General features: G+C 50.0%; 1 protein-coding gene and 1 long non-coding RNA gene across 17 annotated transcripts in view; one reads left to right on the forward strand and one right to left on the reverse strand.

Annotated features, from left to right (window-relative positions):
• LOC144729145 (tRNA-queuosine alpha-mannosyltransferase-like) overlaps window positions 1-14,907 on the reverse strand; it is a 139,988-nt gene that overhangs the window by 111,461 nt on the left and 13,620 nt on the right. The gene's annotated exons all lie outside the window — the stretch shown is intronic.
• Window positions 125-2,515, forward strand: LOC144729144 (uncharacterized). The gene is made up of 3 exons (XR_013587637.1): window positions 125-388; window positions 804-1,030; window positions 1,601-2,515. It is a non-coding gene; the product is annotated as an uncharacterized LOC144729144 (long non-coding RNA).

Consider the following 14,907-nt stretch of genomic DNA (forward strand, 5'->3'; position numbering starts at 1 on the left):
TGTCGTCAAGGTTAGACAAGACAGTGTGAATTAATCTAACGGAAACATTCCAGAAGTATAACCAGAAACGTTGAGTAAGGAGGGGGCGCGGGGGGTGGTGGGGGCGGTGGGGGAACAGGACGAAGCACCGCTGCCAGTGCTAGCTTCTCATGCCCTTGGTGCGAGCGGGAGAGTGGAAATCCCTCTCCGAGTCCCATCCAAATTAGTAAAACGTGTCAGCGAGAAAGAGGAGATTTTTATTTTTTTGACAAGGGAACGCTACAACACCCTGGGCGGATCCTTTTGGAGGGTTTTAAATGTTTTGGTTGATATATTTACATTGTGCGCTGGAAATTGCAGGGATATTTCGGAAGCTCACAACCAAAAATGCCGTCTGCTGTTTGGGGCGGTAGGTTGTTTTGTTGTTGTTGTTTGCAAATTAATGGCTAACTCTGAAGGCTGACTCGAAAATGTACTTGCGATTTAGGGCAGCGGTTTATTCGTCAATTCCTGGCACCGAAGGCGTGCAAATAATCGCCGTTCTCTCAGCCGCCTTTCTTCTCACTGAATATTTTGCGAGCTTGTCGGTAGACTGATTTCGGTGGCGCGTGACGAGCAGCAGGCACGGCCATTGCTTGAGGTATACTGGATGCGGTGTGCCGGGATGCGGAATTTATTTTTCTCACTCGGACAGGCCTGGCTTAAAGTAAGCCTCAGGTTGCGTTTGTTAAAAAAAAAGCTGCTGCTGCTGTTGTTGTTGTGCCCACTGACACAGGGCCAATGGTTCTCTCGTGTGTAAACTAATTTTTTTTTTATTTCACCAGAAGCGACCTGGCCACAGATTGACAGCTCAAAGAAGTGGCTTATAACGTGGAAATGCATAGCGACCAAATATTCTGAACGCGTGACGTTGACTCGAAACGTGGAGGTAAAAACCGGAGGGCCCGGAGTAAAATCCACGCGACCACGGTGAGAACTCGCAAACTCCAAATACACAGCAGCAGGCATCAGTGTCTCGCTCGAACCCACGACCTCCTGTGTACCAGGCGAGGTAAGTTAACATTCTCCCCGCCGTGTTTAATCCCCGGCCGGCAAACACCGTCAGTCAATCAGTTGTCCACACGCACTCCTACGACGGAGTGACTAAGCGCTCGCGACGACGATTGCGATCGGGATCTGTGGAACATGTGTGACACCCCCCCCCCCGAGCGAGCGATAAGGCGAACGCGATGGCACTGCAAACGACAGCGTCGCGATCCGGGGTGGGGGGTGGTGGTGGTGGTGGTGGGCATCGCGCTGCGATGTTGCGAGACGCGCACGCCTCGGGAGTTGTGGAATCTTTACCTATTCTTGCGGCAACACGGGGGCTGGGCGAGATGGATAACAGCGATAGGGGGGTGGGGACGGGGGGTCAAGCGGGTGGTGGTGGGGCACTCTTTCCATGATACAGGGATAGCAGATAGGGCGGTGGTGGTGGTGGCGGCGAGGGTGACACATCTCTCGCGTGAAGATTTCGCGATGAAATCTTGCGTGTTGCCAAAATTTAACAAAAAGGGGAGTTGTGGGGGGGGGAGGAAACCGAACGCACCGCAGCGCGCACTTATCGTCGCTTGTTTTTCAGTTGGTTACTCTCCTGTTGCCGCCTGCACATGTCAAGCCACACGAGCAGCCACGAGTCTGTATCTCCCTCCCCCTCCACCGCCACCCGCTGACCGCCAGCCGATTCGCCCCACGCTCTACAAACACCACTCGCGCCAAGTGCTGCCTTCAGGGGCCAATGGCTTTACAAATGAGGCTTGGCCGCAGCGGCGCTTAAATAGCGGACATCTGTGGGGGGGGGGGGGGAAGAGCTTCATAGCTCATCGGATTTCTCCGCGATGGAGAAAAGATTCCGATTGTGAAATGCTGCGCGCGCACGCAACCTCTGAGTCTGCGTGGCGGCGTGAACTGCTGCGTCGCATACGCTTAGGTTTTTTTCGGTAAAGTCACGTAGGTGAAAAAATAAAATTAAAAATTACTAAAAGTAATAATGGAAATAAAATAAAATAATAAATCACGACGTTTCGGAGGCAACACAAGTCTCCGTCATCAGGTGGGACCGTCACAGCTAAAATTACTGCATCAAGTACTGCGTCGCAATTCAAAGCAGCAGCAGCAACAGGTTACCGTTCAAGAGGTTACCGTTCAAGAGGTTACCGTTCAAGAGGTTACCGTTCAAGAGGTTACCGTTCAAGAGGTTACCGTTCAAGAGGTTACCGTTCAAGAGGTTACCGCTCAAGAGGTTACCGCTCAAGAGGTTACCGCTCAAGAGGTTACCGTTCAAGAGGTTACCGTTCAAGAGGTTACCGTTCAAGAGGTTACCGTTCAAGAAATGCGTGCAGCGTACACGTTGCGCGCGTTAGTTTTGGTAACCGAAAATGCGTCGCACGTGTAATGTCTGTAACGTGCAGTGTGCAACGGAGAGCCTCAGAGTGACCTTGAGTATAAACGTAGAGGCAGATATGCGGTAAAATATTAAACAGAGTATTACAAATTGTGTTATAGGTTCGTTCGTTTTCATGGATGCATGTTGATATGTATTTGGTTACAATTAGAATCGTGGAACTCTCTGTTGTTTTAACTATGAACAGGACAATTATAATGTATCACCGTGCAAATGCCAAGCGACAGTCTCCATCACAGGTTTCTGGGTGAATTTTACACGAGCCACTGAATGTGAATGCTATGGCCCCCCTCTAAACATCACACTTAAAAAGAAGAAAAAAAGATGTTTTTCCTTCTCCCGTATCTACATCAAGGAATTAATCAAGCAAGTAGTTGCCAGGCAAGAGCGCACATCCCAAGTGTTTTCCCTGGCACCAACCACATTCCTCGGGCAGGCCAATCGTAAACATGCACAAATTTAGTCAGCGGTAAATCTTACGCCACGTTCATTACCCGTCCCCATGTCTGTGCCATCGAGCCAAACGGGCCTTGCTTGCTTCACTCGAGTCTCCCTCTGACCACTTGGCCAATGGTTGATGGCTGTGCTTTTTTTCTCACCCCCCCCCTCAATCTTCCCCGTCTTATCAACGATGATCGTGGCGCAATCATCCGCAATGCTTAGCTAGATGTGTGGGAATGACTGTGAAGTTCACGGGTTTAGGGGCGGTTCGGGAGGGGGCATGTAGACATCGGGGTCCTTGTCCAATAACAAAAACGGAATCCATGAAGGCTATTAATCTAGGGGGGGAGGGGGGGGGCACAGCATATGCCGTTCCCCTCTCCTAAAGTTGCAGGGGTGGTTGTATGTTGAACTTCTTTCGGACTGTACGTAGCTAACCGTGCTAATCGGAGGTGGCAGGGGAATGCCAACAAACTAAACACAACAAAAAGCAGTTCTAAAGAAATTAGTTTTCAATCTGAAAATAGCCACGCATTTGACCGAATAACAACTCATGACTTAGCCCACAAGTCGAACCTTTAATCCGGCAGTTCTCAACCTGTGCGTGAAGCCTTTCGTGCAGGTGAAATTTCGATCGAGCGAGGGGAACGTCACTGCCACATTCCGGCCACACGCGAAAACACGTTAATGCACAACATGAAACAAATGGCTTTCTAACACTGCATGAGTTATTATGGCACTACAAACACTGGGGCGCCGCGGTGGTGAGAACTTAACTCCCTCCCCTGGAGGAGCGTGGGTTCGATGCCGACCCTGACGCCTGCTGCTGTATAATTGGAGTTTGCGTGCCTCTCTCCCCATGGTCGCGTGGATTTTTCTCCGAGTCCTCCGGTTTTTCCATCTACATTTAGAAGCAACGTGCTTTTAGAGCAATTGGCTACTATAAATGTCCACGCGATAATCTACTTCGTTGAGCTAGCATTTGTGGCCAGGTTGCTTCTGAAAAAAGAGCAATATAGCTCATTGGGCCTTACCTGGTAAAATAAAAAATATTTTTAGTTTAGTTTATTGACTCGAGGCATGGACACGTGATATATGTGTGCATTGTTGCCCTAGCGACGGGGGAGGGGAGGGAGTGGGACGTTATAAGCAGTGGCCTTAATTGGGGGCCTACTTAACCTTGAAGCCTTCAGGCAGATCTCTTCATACCAACTCTTAACAGTAACATACTTCAAATACGTAACCCCAATATCTAATTGTAACATCACCTGTTAAATCATGTTAACCCGAAATGAATTATAATTTCCAGTGACAGACTCTCGGCTAAATCAAATAGTAGCCACGTTAATAGTATTCATACCTTCATGTTCCTGCCCTTTGACGTTCATATTCAGCCCATTAAAAATGTGTGGGCTACCAGGGCATTCTGCTGACTTCGCCAATTTGGTGGGAGAATTGTAATCGGTATTTGGTAAGCAAGGTCTGCCTGTAAATGCACATGCAATTACTACAACGTTTGCTTACGATGAGGCGTAACGCTTTTACATAATGCCTGACGTCGAAACCCCACAATCGATCAGATTATTGACAGCATTTGCAGCTCTAAGTAGAAGGTATCAACTCAGTGCTGAAGCATTGATGATAAGTATTTAAAGGACATTTACTGAATTGTATGATAAGTTCTGGGCAAATTGGATCGCGCACTGCATTTTGAATCCACGAAACCGAATTAGTTTTCCGGTCACAGCTTTCGCGAGTAGCAAGCGATATCCGTTCATCCTCGCAGTGGCTTTTGGCTAACCGTCGAAGAATGACGGTCACTGCATCGCGCGCTGCGGCCGTCTGGAACGCTCTTCCTTCCGACATTAGAAAGCCACTGACTGGAGCTATGCACTTTAAAATCATCAAGATTGAAAGCTAATTTCTGTAGAACTGCGTGTTGTTGTGTTTGGTTTGTTGGCATTCCCCCGCACCACCGATTGACACGGTTGGCTACGAAGTTAAACATATATCTGAACCGGTCCTGCACCCCCAACTTTGCCAACCGCCACTGAGCAAAGCGGGGAAGTATGATCAAGAACCCGCCCCCCCCATGACTGACATGGCTTGGGTGAATGAAGGCGGGCGCGGCGGGCACGGCGGGGGTGCTTTATCTAACAGTAGATTGACAACGGCTGAAAATGACCATCGACAATTCTGATCTTGGGTGGGACACATCGCCGGTAAGGGACGGCGAGTGATGGACATGACCGGGTGGGCAGAATAGCAGCCAAAGGAGGGAGCTGGACCTGCGCGCGTGCCGGGAATGAGTCGAACCGCGGCGAATCGCGCGAACCCCCAACCCGAGGTGATAACTCACATTACGAGGACACCGTGTACCCTTCATTCCCACCCGTCAGCGGGCAGGACCGCGGCTGACCATATAACGGCGACGACAATGCCGATGACGACGGACGGACGGAACGGGCATGGAGGGGTGGGGGGGGGTACTCGTGATTGGTCGCTGCTTTGGGGATTCCGCGTGGTGCCGCGTGCCACACACGGCGGCCTCTTGGGATTCAGCACCTGGGACGTGGTGAGCGGGATCGACCCTTGGAGCACGCAGCTGCCCACCCACCCACCCACCCGCACTTGCAGGTGCTCTTCCACCTCGTCATCCTTCCCACCTCCTCTGGAGGCTATGCCTGGTCTCGAATGCAAACGTGGTGATGACAACGGGCCACGCGCGTTTTAACATTCTTCTTGAATTTACCCGGTTATGTGGTCTGTTTTTTTTCTCTCTCTCTCTCTCTCGCTCTCTCTCTCTTCGCTTTCTCCCTCTCCTCCTCCTCCCGCCTCCCGCCTCCGCTCGCGCACGCCGAGCTAACTGCGTTCGCAGATGTCGAACGCGAGACGCGAGGCTGCGATATAGTTTACGGGAGAATTGAGGGACATATTTCCTAGTTATTAAAATAAAAAAGAGGAGTCTCCCCCCCCCCACCCCTTAAGCAAAAGCAAGCCACGGGGGCAAGATGACCGAGGGCCAATTCTTCCCGCAGCGGACCACTAAATCAGACACACAATACGCCCCGCTTGCAATGCCTGCACATCGCCGTAATCATTGCAGGCTGCACAACATTTAGCGCAATAACGCCCCGCCGCTTGTGACTCTTTGGATTCTTAGGATTCCGCGGAAATGCCTCGGGGCCGCGGATGTTTGAACTTTGAAGACAACGCCACGGTTTAGCGCTCTCAGCTGGACGAGCCGCAAAGCACTTTGTCAGTGCAAAGTGGATGGGTGTTACCCAGTGCCGCATTCAGCTCGTGCGGGGCCTGTAGCATATGTTACAAAGGGGCCCAAAGTAAATAAATAAATAAAACCACATAAATAATAAAACACGAAATTTTTACTTGCGTATTAAAGTATTTGTATTTTTTCATTTGCTATACAGCACAGATAAGACGACAAGTCGCTAACCTTAAGCACTCAGTCGTTCGTAAAAGTTTAAGGCAGTATAGTACTATAGTAATAGAGCAAGTGCAGAAGCACTGAACCGGAATTGATAGCTTGAAAGCAATTAGCGCGGGGCCCTTGAAAGTGCAGAGCCCGTAGCATACGCTGCTTTTGATACTAGGATAATCCGGCACTGGGTGTACCGTTGAGTGGATTACGTAGCTTGGAGAGGGGTGAGAGCCGTGGCACTGTGGTTAGCATGCTTAACCCGGGGACCCTGATTCGATTCCCTGCCACGATTAACAACTCAACTAAGCGTTTTATTTCGATTTAAAGCTTTCGTGACTGCAGGGATTTATCTTCTTGGTTCTTTCGGTAAAGTCACGTAGAAGGGAAGTAATAAAATAATAAAAATAAAACACAATAAAATAATTCTCACGACGTTTCGGCCACAACGCAAGCAGCCGTCCTCAGGTCAGACTCTGTCGCCTCGACGGACCTGGTTTTCACCTGAGGACGGCTGCTTGCGTTGTGGCCGAAACGTCGTGAGAATTATTTTATTGTGTTTTATTTTTATTATTTTATTACTTCCCTTCTACGTGACTTTACCGAAAGAACCAAGAAGATAAGCGTTTTATCTTAGCAGGTAAGGCCCACTGAGCTATATAGCTGTTTCTCAGAAGCGACGTGGCCACAAATGAATGCTCAACGTAGCGGTTTATCACTTGGAAATGTATAGCAGCCAAATACTGTAAACGCATGTTGTTGATTCTAAATGTGGAGGGAAAAAAAACGGAGGTCCCGGGTGAAAAATCTACGTGTCCGCGGGGAGAACACGCAGATTCCAAATATACATCAGGCGTCAGGGCTGGGGTCGAACCCACGACGTCATGCATACCATGCGAGGTAGTTAACATCTCGCCATCGTGATGTGTATAAATCGACCCGGCCCTCCCCGCCCACTTTCACCAACCTAACCAGTGTCGTGATAAAAAAAACCTCCCCCACAACCCATCTTGCTGGGAGAGGCCTTCATTAAGCGGTGGTTTGAACAAAAAGCTGTCAAACAATAACTCACGGGCGGCTGAGGCAGAGATTCCAGCAAAGAATCTCAGAGGTGCCAGCCCACAGTGCTCTGACCTCCGAACCACTCCATCACGTGGGTCAGATGGATTGATAATTTAGACGTTAAAGGCCACCTGTGCTAATGGTCCAGAGCTGGAGGCTGCACGGATTGATGTGTGTTGGGCAGATGTGAGGAAGTGCCAGAGGTGGGACAAAGTCATTGTTATGCAAGTCCAAGTCGAGTCGCAAGTCATCAAATTCATGACTCGAGTCTGACTCGAGTCCAAGTCACATGACTCGAGTCCACACCTCTGGGAAGTGCTGCTAATGACTAACCTGTCGACCCCTTATCAGTGCCTACCTTACGACAGACCAATTCAGACATTATTGGTCACCCCCGTGCTCCTTATACATCTCAACGTTCATCCTACAAAGTCTCATCGCAAGGGACACAAACAAATAGACATTTTTGCCCGTATTGAAACGGCTGTACGCCGTATGGACCTGAAAACTCAATTTCCCTGTACAAGAACACGGGGTAAACCGTATGGGTTGACAGAGGCATGTAATGAGGCCACTGCCATCACACTCCAGTTACTCGCTTCAGTCAGCCCTTCTGCGTGTGTCATCTAACACCGGAATACCCAAAGATGGACTTTCCCGTCCCTTCACAACATTAGTCATCACTTGCCAATGCAAACGGGCAATGCCAATGCGTGTGGACTGTTTGTATAAATTATCACAGTGAATGCACTGCGATTATCCAATTGTGCAACGATAATTAACAGCAATTTCACGATCCCTCGCGATCCTATGATATGGTAATCCACTTAGCACCTGCACACGCTGATTTCATAGTTCCATCTCCAAGGAAAGGACCTCCTTTTGTGCGTGTTCGCTCATCTCACGGCCGCCGCTGTCTCATCTTTACCCCCCCCACAACACGTCTAGCAAGGGGCCATCCATTGGAGGGGGGAGGGGAGGTTAAACCAAACGCGTACGCTTGCGTATGGGGGGTCTACTGACAATGTACGCATAGGCAACGGGGGGGGGGGGGGTGAAGCCTCGATAATAATTTGTCTACATTGACCTTCAAATTAGTTAGATGGTCCGGCGGTGGACTATCTGTTTGCTTAAACACGTTAATATTATTAACCCTTGATCGTTTCTGCGTGGATTAAATATCGGCCGTTCTATAGGATTCGGGGGGGGAAGGGGTGTAAAATGTCCGCGTGCGTACAGGGAGGGGTCAGGTTTTGACAGATGTGTGCGCACCGACTCAATGGATGGCCCCCAACGCGGCCTGCCCAGGCCCACACTCGTCACTTTCCTCGACTTAGAAACGGAGCCGTGAACTCGTTACCGTCCAGAGACGACCGGCGAGGCCGCAGGAGTTGCGGCGTTCCGTTCGCGTAGCGCTGCCGCCGCCGCCGCTGTTTGTGTGTGAAAGCCACTGTGCTCGCCGCCCACAACTGCAGCGACACGACCGCATCCTCGACGACCGCTGCGCGTCACGCGCCCCCTCCCGCGTTGCCTTGTGGGAGCCTCGGTTCCAAGGGGCCATCCATTGAGTCGGTGCACACAAATCGATCAAAAACTGACCCCCCCCCCCCTCTCCTCCCTGTAGGCACGCAAACGTTTTACACCCCCACCCCCCCCCCCCCCGAATCCTATCGAACGGCCGATATTTAATCCACGCAGAAACGATTAAGGGTTAGTAATATTCACGTGTTTAATCAAACAGATAGTCCACCGCCGGACTATCTAACTCATTTGAAGGCCAATGTAGACAAACCATTATCGAGGCTTCACCCCCCCCGTTTCCTATGCGTACATTGTCAGTAGACCCCCCATATGCAAGCGTACGCATTTGGGTTAACCCCCCCTCCCCTCTCCATGCGTACGGACTAAATGGATGGCTCCTTACCGATAACGTTTTATTTTTTGCTGTTCCCGATTCCGATGACGTGCGTGCACGTTCATCATCATCACCGACGTGGGAGTGTTCTCTAATCTAGGTGCAAGGTGCATCTTCCACAAAGGCTTCATTGCCAACGGCCCTGCTGATGAGAGGGGTCTTCCACCGGAGGTAGCTTTGGACAGCGAACTCTGACGGGTATTTGGCCTACTCTTCCACGAATTACACCACGGTAGCAAAAAACAAACACGACGCACCCGCCGAATAACACAGCGGCCCTCAAAAGGAAACCGTCTATAAAATAGGCGAAGCTTTGGGCAATGGCCTTCGTAGCACGTAAGAATGCCGCCTGCTATTTGTGTGTGTCTTAATGCCACGGTTTTATTGACCGTCGCCAAATAACGCGTTCAACATTTTACGCGGTGAGACGTAGAAGAATAAGACGCAGACGAAGCAGGAGAAACAACAAAGACGTTCAAATGCGAAACGGGGAAGAAGGCTTTACAACGTCCCACTCCTTCGCCTTGAATGTCCCCCCCCCCTCCGTGCGTTTGCGAGGCGAGCGCTTGCGATTATCGTCGGCGGCAGGAGCACGAAAAGTCCGGCAGATGTCGGCATTTGGTGCCCCCCCCCCCTCTCTCTCTCAAGCCGCGTGCGCAACAACCAGGAGGAGCATCCAATGCCGCACCAAGTTGATATCGATAAGAACGGGACCCCCGTCGCTTAGACCGGCCTTTCACTTGGGGGGGGGGGGGGGTTGGTGGGGCGTATAGGCTGTGGCGTGGATACCGTGCAGGATACATTTCCAACCCACGCGGGGAACGTCAACGGCACTATGCGGTGATAAAGCACGCGGGGATACACAACAGGGATCAGGTGCCTTCCTAATGCGAACACACAACACGAAGCAAGTGCCTTACTAATACAAAACACACAAACGTCGTGAATCGGATGCCTTACTAATGCAAACTCGCGAACACACAACATGAAGCAAGTGCTTTACGAACACAGAACACGCTAACACACATTAATCCAATGCCTTTACAAACACAACACACCAATAAACGACATCAAACTAATGCCTTACTGAGACAAAGCACCCCAATACATAACACGAAACAAATCCCGGACTAACAGAACACAGGGCACCAGTGGCCTGGACTAGGAGGGGTTTTTTGAGACACCAACTAATGTTGAGAACCAAAGGTATCGATGGAGTGCCCTTGCCAAGAACATCTGTACCAAGCCAAGCAGCATTTGGTGAACGAGGCTGCCTCTGCTAGAGCTTTAAATCCGCTCCAGAGTTCGCTTGCTCAAATAAAATGCTGCCGGAACATTTTAGGTCTCGAAAGGCAATAGGCTCGATGAAAACAAATATTGTATTTAAATGTCTGTTTATATTACGTATGCATATAGAGGCTAAGGCGAACAAAAAAACGAATCAAGAAAAATGCAATAAGTCAAGAGGTGAGACAAACTTTAAAAAAGACATGGCATCTCCTTGGCTGGCAGTTGTAACGTGATTAATAAGATCCCATTGATGAGTAAAGTCTACCAACGAACAACAGTGATTGTCACTCATATCATATGTATATACTGGTCCCCACCATGAGAATGTGGAATCTACACATCACTGGCTCTGCGTCATACTGGAGAGGAGTGCAACCTCGATGGCCTGTTAGACCACGTAGATGCTGTCATGGTTCACTACGTGAAGTACAAACAAGACATTTCCACTCACGAATCTACACTGGCCACAGCTTAACACCAGAGTGGCCAGTGAAACGCAATGTCCTAATCCGCCTCTTCCTTCAGCAACCCGCACTGACCAGCGTGGTGAATGAAAAATGATCAAAGCAACTCCCACGACCAACACAGTGTTGGGGGGGGGGGAGGGCGGACTTCATCCAGCAGTGGATTGATAAAGGCTGGTCAATTATGAATTTGAGCTATGCTGTACTGAAGTTATAATGCTATGTACCCATTAACACTGCAATTAATCGTGCTACATTGGACGTGTTTGGTTTAGTGTGTGATGAGAATCCCAGAGAACCAGGGGAAAGCCCATCGCACATTATGGTGGTAACACGCAAAGCCTCGCACAGATGCATCCAATAATCCACTGGCGTACTGCCATCGTTTCGCCACGTCACAGCCTTATTATAATAACTGTGTTTATTTTAATAAAGCAACAATAGCTTCTAATCGTTCAACTATGGCGGTCACAACTGCACCGCAGGAAAGCGTATCTGTAACGAGTTTACGTAAATCACCTTCCGTTCTGTATCGCCGCAAAAAAACAAAATATTGTTCAGTTTATTGGCCCATTGACCTTGCAGAGTGCAGACGAATGTTTCCCAGACGCTTTTGTTCAAACCTGTAAAAATGCATTCTGTTCTAAAGACTAGTTACTAAACATTTTTATTTTAGTTTACCAAGTAAGGCCCACTGAGTTATACAGCTCTTTTTTCAGAAGTGACCTGCCGACAAATGATAGCTCAACGAAGTGGCTTATCATGTGCAAATGTATAGCAGTAGCCAAATACTGTAAACGCGTGATGTTGATTCTAAACGTGGAAAGAAAAACCGGAGGACCCGGAGAAAAATCCACGCGACCTCGGGGAGAGAGAGACGCAAACTCCAAATCTACAGCAGGCGCCAGAGTTGGGATCACACCCACGCCCTCCTGTATACCAGGCGAGATAGTTAAAAGGGGAGAATACTCAAACTCCAAATATACATGCGTCAGGGTTTGGATCGAGAGATATGCCAAATAGCATCTACATGCAGAGACTCTCAAGAACTCCCTCTCGTGGACGCCCTTCTGCCAGCAGTGACGTGAGCATGCAATTGCAGGGTTGCCCCTTGTAGCTTTTTAAAAATTTTAAATGAAGACGTTCTCGTTCGAGAGTGGTTGACACGCGAAGCCGGGAGACCTGAGGCTACGTGAACGCACATCGCCCATTGCACGGCGCGCTCCACCAAGCATCTACGCGCGCGGCGACAGATCGCGAGCGACGCCGCTGCAGCGCTAACCGAATACAGCGGCGAACTCGTCGATCAATCCACTGCTGGACGAGGGGCTCCCTCGTCCACGCAGTGCCGGTCGTGGAGGGTTGTTCGGCCGGGCTTCACGAACCACGCCGGTCGGTGCGAGTTGGTTGAGGGCCGGGGGGGGGGGTGGCTGGTGGGGTCCAAGGCCAGTTCAGATATGAACCCACGACTGATGTTATCGGCGGCTGGGTTCCTAGCGCAAGACGCTAACCGCTGCGCCACCCATCCATCCACGACCCCCCCCCCCAACCCCCTCCCCAACCCCACCCTCCCCCCACACACACTGAATTTGTCCGGTGAACAAAAACCGCAACTGAAAGTTGTTTGGTTTTAAGGTCGGCCAGTGGCGCGGTGGTGTTCACACGCTGCGCCGTAATTCCCCAGAGAGGCCAAGTTCGATTCCCGACCACGGCTCATGGAGCAGCTGTCTGAACCGGTTCTGAACGTTGAATTGGGACCTGTTGGCTCTGGGTGTGACGATGACATCGACTCGTCGGTTGATAATCGAGCTCAAGGACACCACGTGAGGTGTGTGTTACATACAGTCATGGGTTCACGTGACTCTTCCAGCAGCCACGAGAGGCGGTTACATTCACGATCTTTAAAAATACAAATCGTGACACAATCGCGACAATTACTCGAACCGTTACAGCCCATTATGCACTTAATTACCATTGGCTTTGGGGGTGAGCGGTGGCGCAATGGTTATAGAACACCGCGCTATGTGCTCGGTACAGGATTTCGATTCCCAGCGACGACTAAGATGACGAACGAATGATATCCCAATAGCGGTCACTTCACTGACCAGCGTGGTGAAGTATGGTCAAACAACCACGCCGTGACCGTCACGGCGTGGAGAGAGATTTTCATCCAGCAGTGGATTGGTAAATGGCTGCAGATGATAAAATATTTAACAAAAACATGTGCGGATAGTGTTAATGTGGTTTTGCAAACAAAATTGGTGTGGACGGCTTGCGGGCTTGTGTGTACACTTCGCTCGCTGGACACAGAAGACAAAGACCTCCCGTATAGCCTTAACAGACTGTTGGGGCAAGTGCTGTTAGCGAGCCCCTATGAAGGCCGACACGGCACACTAGGGGGTGGGTGGCCAACACCACACCCGGCCGCCTTTGTCTCTCCAGCGGCGATGTTTTACACACCGCACCAGGTACTAATTTGAGGCTGAGTCTACCTAGGGGAGACCCAGGACCGGTTCAGATAATCGTCGCTGGTGTTGACCGTGAGCGGGAATCGAACTCGGGTCGCTGGGTTCGTAGCGCAGCGCTTGACACACATATACACACAACGTTAAAGCTTTTGTTCACTATTGGAGGGTGTCCTTACGTAAATTAAGTGCTCGTTCAAAGGGCTCGCATAATGAACATGCATAATGTACGTTGCCTCAGTAATCCCCCCCCCACATTGTGCAAGAGCGCAGAAGGGTGGTCAACACATCTATGCCATTATATAAGGAAAGAAACAGTAAGACTCCTCCACAAATCTGGCTGTCGCCTGATGAAGCTAGTTGTAATTACTGGCGAAACGTCGTACTCAGTTTGTAAATGTTGTGGCTTGGCTCTCCAACACGCCGGTGGTGCTGTACTAATAATATACTACACTATACACTACACTATACACTACACCACTATACACTTCACTATACACTAGTGCTGTACTAGTGACGAATTGGCGACGTTATGTTTACGTGACAACCCTTGCTAGTTGGCTGTGTCGGGTGGTGGCGGGTTTTAACGACACATTTATATATTTACGCGATCTAACCAAAAAAGACGTCTATTATGGATGATATTGGTCGCGAAAGCCTCCTACGTGTTAAACTCCTGTAAACCGTTCAACGTTCGTCAACACAGTTGGCTTTTACAAGGAAAATTATATAATGGCCGACGTTTCGGACAATGGCCCATCTCCATGGCACGTTAAATATCACAAACGCCACCTCTCTCTGACCTCTCATGTACAGCACTTTGAAGAAGGGCAATTGCCCGGAACGTCGGTTAATATACTGACTTTTTTTTAAGGCCGCGGTGTTATTGACGCATAGCAAATATCCACAGGTCCTAATCTAGGAAAAAGCGACACGAAGTGACCATTCTGGGGGGGGGGGGAGGTCAATATGGGTTGATGGTGCCCCCCTTAACATTATTTGAGATCCGTTGGCCACTTGGACCAAACTAAACTGACCGAACCCAGTGCGCAGCCCCCCCCTCCCCCCCACCGCATTTGGCATCGGCTCAGCTTATATATTGAGTTCTATTTTAGTACCGTTATCAGCCTCTTGCGTTCGCTTGGTTGGTCGGGTGTGCGCGCTATCAGTCCGGGTCCTAAACCGCACGGCGCAACTCTGCAGAAGTCTGAACTCTGCCGACTGCCCGTGAACATTTAGCCCCCCCACCCCCCGTCGTTGCATTAACGTCGTGTCGTGCGTAACAACGCAGCCACGTGTTGTTCAATAAATAGGCAAGACCCGTATGTGCCTCCTTCCATAATATTTGTCTCCCCACGTAGATAAACACGCGCGAGTATTGTTTGACAAACCCCGTTGGCCACACGGTG

Source organism: Lampetra planeri, chromosome 31 (assembly GCF_965212315.1).
Source record: "Lampetra planeri chromosome 31, kcLamPlan1.2.h2, whole genome shotgun sequence".
Classification (NCBI taxonomy): domain Eukaryota; kingdom Metazoa; phylum Chordata; class Hyperoartia; order Petromyzontiformes; family Petromyzontidae; genus Lampetra; species Lampetra planeri.